Source organism: Pituophis catenifer, unplaced genomic scaffold (assembly GCF_029215685.1).
Source record: "Pituophis catenifer annectens isolate HBS135680 unplaced genomic scaffold, rPitCat1.0.hap2 SCAF_3, whole genome shotgun sequence".
In the NCBI taxonomy this organism is placed as follows: domain Eukaryota; kingdom Metazoa; phylum Chordata; class Lepidosauria; order Squamata; family Colubridae; genus Pituophis; species Pituophis catenifer.
This window is the reverse complement of record NW_027256883.1, coordinates 119,766,968-119,772,807: the sequence shown is the minus strand read 5'-3', so window position 1 is coordinate 119,772,807 and position 5,840 is coordinate 119,766,968.

Genomic DNA, 5,840 nt, shown 5'->3' with positions numbered 1-5,840 from the left:
CAGTTCGAGTGAACCGGTAGTAGCAGCAGTGGGAGGCTCTGCCCACCCGCCCGAACCTCATCATGATGCTCTGTGCATGCGTAGAAGTGTTATGCATGAGCAAAGCAAGCACGTGTGCACACTTCCAATTCCGAACAGGTAGTGAAGGTAAATGGAACCCACTACTGAGTTAGACCATGGCTAACACACATCTGCCAGGCTATCTTTTATATGGATGATCTGAAGTTGCATGGAAAAGCACCTTATGAAACAGAATTGCCTCTCAACACTGTGCATATAAATAGTCAAAAAAATGCAATGGAGTTTTGACTGGACAAATATGCCACTATCAACAGGAGAAAATTAATGAAAACTGAAGGAATCATGGTGCCCTATGGAATGGCCAATGAATCTGGATCAAGATGATCACTACAAATACTTGGGCATACTTCAAGCTGACAACATCAAGCACACTGACATCAAGTATAAGGTTAGAAATGAACACATCGTGAGAGTGAAAAATAATTTCCAAACTCAGTTTAAGAAATACTGTCAAGGCAATTAACACCTGGGCCAACCCAGTCATTAGATTCAATGCTCTAGTACTGGACTGGATTCAAACAAAACTAAAAGCTCTGAATAGAAAGACCAGAAAAATAATGGAAATGAATTATGTCCTTCACCCACATAATGATGCTGACAGACTCTACTTACCAATAAAAACATATTGCAAGTATTGCTGAATATTGCAAGTACACCAGACAATTGAAAAAAAGGCATTGGAAGAATATCTGAAGAACAGTGAAGAAGGTATACCATGAAGGTTTACTGAGTACTGGAAAGACCAAACTGGTCAATGAATAAAGAATAGAAAGACCAAATGAAGAATAGAAAACAGATATGGCAAGGCAAAGTATTAGATCTCTGGTACAAGGAAGGAAGGAAGGAAGGAAAGAAGGAAGGAAGGAAGGAAGGAAGGAAGGAAGGAAGGAAGGAAGGAAGGAAGGAAGGAAGGAAGGGCCAAAGCAGATAACAAGAACTGGTAATGGCAAAGAGCAGGAAAATTGAAGAAAGAGACAGAGGGGCTGCATTTGTTCTTAAGATTAAGACTTTAGAACAAATGCATACAAAGTTAGAATTGATAAAACAACAGACAGCAAATGCCACCTTTGCAAAGAGCCATAATGCCAATATTGAAAAATCTATACTGGTTACTAGTTCCTTATTTTATTTTATTTATGTTATGTTAGAATCTTTTTATCCTGCTTTATTATTTTTACATTTGACTCAAAGCAGCGATTATACCTAGTACTCCTCCTATTTGCACAATGTAATTGATTAGTATTGACTTATAAAGTCATAAACTGTTTAAGGATGATTATCTAAAGGTTTGTCTCTTCCAGAACTGATTTTTTTTTCAGATCAGCAGAAAGACCCCCTAATAACTCTTATTGACAGAGGCTCATCTTTGGTGTGCAATAGAGCAGGAGTCACCAACCTTTTGGACCTCAGGGACCACTAAATTCATAATTTTAAATCCTACAGACCACTAATATGATCTGCTTAATGACCGGCTGGGTGGGAGAGGCTAGGTGGTCATGTGACTGAGTGGGCATGGCCAACTCGATGTCACTCATGTCGAGGGGTGCCTCGCCAGCCTCTACTCACCCCTCCCTTTCCAGCCACTCCTTGCCTCTCCGCCTGGGCTCCTTAGGGCCCAACAGGAAGCAGTTGTTGGAGATAAGCGTGAGAAAGAGTTGACAACTCCTTCTCTACTGAGAAGGAGGCTAAGTAGAAGCACCTCACTGAGGACTATGAGCATAAACTTGCCAAGCAGAGGGAATATCTGCGGGAGTGCAAGGCCAGGTACAGGTGCCTGGAGGCTCAGTGGGCTGAGATGGTCAGCCAATACCAGGCCATGATGCAGTCCCATTAGAACAAGGTCCTCCGTCTCTTCGCTACCAGTGGCACTTCCTCCAGCCTTCGCCCAAAGCCCTGCACCAGGAGGCTGAAGCAGACCCCAAGTCAGAATTTCTGTCCCCCTCCGACCCACACAAAAAGACCCCAAAGGGGGAGACTTTCTGCAGCAACACAAACTTTCATTGCATGTATCTGTCCCAGGGGCCATAGTTTGAGGACTCCTGATTTAGTGCAATATAAAAAGTGCAAATAATTTTTCTGTGGACCACCAAAATTTTCTCGCAGAATACCAGTGATCCATGGATCACCTATTGGTGACCGCTGCAATAGAGAAAATTCTCCTACATTGCTCCTAGGATATATAATGCATTTTCTCAGAGTTTCTGACTGTGTGCGTGGCTTTCACTCTCTCACTGTTCCTGTATCGACCATAAAGATGCCCTTCTTTTTCAGATTTTTGCCAAAATTTGTCAATCTTTATTTTATTGTATAGGTGTGAGCAGTGGTGGGATTCAAATAATTTAACAACCGGTTCTCTGCCCTAATGATTTCTTCCAACAACCAGTTCACTAAACTGCTCAGAAAGTTAACAACCGGTTCTCCTGAAGTGGTGCGAACTGGCTGAATCCCACCACTGGGTGTGAGCAAGGCGGGAGGGGGGGAGTGAAAACACACACAATATACCGGTAATGAGATAAATGTGTCAGAAGTTGGGCTAAAATGGATAAAGGTAGGATTTGCATTACAACCTTGTCTGATCCTCATGTTAATATAATTTCTATTCACTGCAAGTGCTTGTGATTTAGGGTTAATTTCAGTCTGTGCAGTGGTGGGTTTCAAAAATTTTTACTATCGATTCTGTGGGTGTGGCTTGGTGGGCGTGGCATGGCATGGTGGGTGTGGCTTGGTGGGCGTGGCAGAGGAAGGATACTGCAAAATCCCCATTTCCTCCCAATCAGCTGGGACTCGGGAGGCAGAGAATAGATGAGGATGGGACCAGTCAGAATTTTTACTACTGGTTCTCCAAACTACTCAATATTTCCGCTACCGGTTCTCCAGTACTGGTCAGACTCTGCTGAAACCCACCTCGGAGTCTGTGGTTAATTTCTTGTATAATGTTTTTCTTATTAAAGTTTGCTAGTTGTTCAGAATGCTTCCCAGAATAAACTAGGGGTGGTAATGAACTGGGGGTGGTATTGGTAAATCAATATTATGTTGTTTTTTTCAAAGCTGATGTCAAAACAGTTTCCACGAACTGCATTCTGGGTTCAGACTCTGCAAACTGAAGAGAGAAAAAAAAAACACTAAAATGAAAATATATTGGCAGTTTCTCAGTTTGAAATCTCTGGCCTTTCTAATGCAAACAGGTCACAATGATGTCAGGCAAACTAGGGACTAAACTTGATTTCCATATGTGCCATATAAATAATATAAGCTTTGGGGAGAATTACTTAAATAATATATTTTTCAAGAGCATAAGCCTACCCACATTAATATTTCATGTACATCTATACTGTTTTCCTGATGCAAGGAGGGAGAGTTTTGCCAAGTAGTTTAATCATGCAAAATGAAAAGCTATATATCTGTTTTTACCTGACGGTTGCTATCAATGCACATTTCGGCTTGGCATCCATAACACTCATAGAAGTGTTGGAGTGCATGCAAGCAAAATGAGGAGAACCTATCCCAAATCTCTTTCAATTTACAATTATGGAGTGAAAAGGCAATAAAAGTTGAGAAGAAAGTAAGAAGAAGAAAAGGCAGTTACATGTCGCCCTACAACTCCAATGGAAATTTAGCTTTTATAGAAAGTAAAGAAAGAAGTTGTGCTACTATTTATATGTGGTGATATTGGAAATCTCATGCTGTTCATGCCTTTGGCCTCTTGCACTTGAGCTTTTTATTTATAGCTGGAAAATTTTTCACAGAATCAATGTATTGTGATCACCATTAAACTATCAAAAGTAACTGCCAAACTTGCTAAATATTTTTGACATTGTTTGTTCCAAATGGAGGTGGCATTTTGCTATTATTATTTAAAGCAGCAGCAGGGAACAGGGACCAGTTCTGTGGTAGGTAGTTTTTCTGAATAGCAGGGGGCATGGTTTTGTAGGCTGCCTGATTCCACATATGAGTGGATGGGCTTTGCATTGCCTGGTTCCTGATGGGCCACAGACCAGTGCCAGTCCATGGTCCAGGGGTTGAGGATCCTTGATTTAAAGGATTTAGTTTGTGTATATTGCTCCAATATGCTATAAATAAATTCTTCTCAATCTGCCTTACCGATGTGTAGTCACCAACTTTTAAAACAACCATGCTATCTCAGTCACTGTGGGGCTTAAAATCCAAAATATGGAGATATCTAGTTTGAACAGAACTACTCTAAATTAAAGGAAATAATTTACTTAATTGTAGGCAAAACAGTGGTTCTTTCTTTAATAAGTGGGTTTTTTGTTTGTTTGTTTGCTTGCTTCTTAACATTACACAAAAGTTTATAAATGCTCAGATTAAATAAAAATGTGAAGAAGCAATTATGTGGCCAACTACTAGTAGATAGAGCTATTGCCTTGCTTTTAAGTGATGCTGCAGGCATGCCAATCCTTCTTGGAGGATGGTTGCTTTAAGAGGAACCCACTGTCTGATGTAGGGGAATTTATAGAAAGAGGGTAATATAGTCAGCAAGAAAATTTGAACAGTGAGAATTTCCCTTGCAATCTTTCCTTTACCAAACAAGAAATGAGAAACATTCCAGCTGGGTGAACATTGCATGGGAAGAACCTGGGTGATTGATCCAATAGGGAGCCAATATAATGTCTGCAGGGTAACACAAAGAGGCAAAGTAAGATCTTATGATAAACAAAGGGATACAATGAATATAAATGATTGGTTAAACTTGTATGCTTTCTGACTCACAACAATTCTGGGCACCTCACAACAATCAAACAAAAACATTACAATAAAATGGCAAGATGGCAAGCATGACAAATGGATGCAATGAAGGTTGAATGCAAATAGCAATAGCATTTAGACTTACCATGTTTTCCCGAAAATAAGACCCTGTCTTATATTTTTTTTGAACCCTGAAATAAGCGCTTAGCCTTATTGCCATGCACTCAAAAGCCCGATTAGGCTTCTTATCAGGGGATGTCTTATTTTGGGGAGAATAGGGTATATACCACTTTACAGTGCTTTACAGCCCTTCTAAGTTGTTTTACAGAGTCAGTATATTGCCCCCAACAATCTGGGTCCTCATTTTACCAACCTCAGAAGGATGGAAGGCTGAGTCAACCTTGAGCCTGGTGGGATTTGACCTACCAAATTGCAAGCAGCCGGCAGTCAGCAGAAGTAGCCTGCAGTAGTGCACTCTAACCACTGTGCCACCAAGGCTCAATTTATCTTTAAATAAATTGATTAACCAGGGGGACATCTGACTTCCTGCTTAATCTTCAGCCAAAATTTAATCCATTTAATCCAAAGTAAGCTTTACTTCTAAATGATACCACTCTTATTTCATGTAGCAACCAACCATATTCACACATTTCATAATTCAGGCTGATTTGTATCATCATAAGCTTTGTCTAAATCAACAAATGTACAATCAACATTCTTTCCCATGTTCATATACTTCTCAATGACCTGCTAAAGAACAAAAATTGGTCTACACCAGTGGTGGGTTGCTCCCGGTTCGCACCGGTTTGCAAGAACCGGTAGTAAAAAATTGTAGTAGTTCGGAGAACCGGTAATAACATTGGCTGGCCATGCCCCCGAACCAGTCCCCAGCCCGGTCGCCGCTCGCTTACCCCACCCACCTCATCAGAGGCTTTTTTTTTTTCCATAACTTTTAAAAGCATTTTTTCTACAACCTTTTCGGCTGAAAAAATACTTTTAAAAGTAAAAAAAAAAAGCCTCTGATGATCGCACGGCTCAGCTGGGATGCTTTT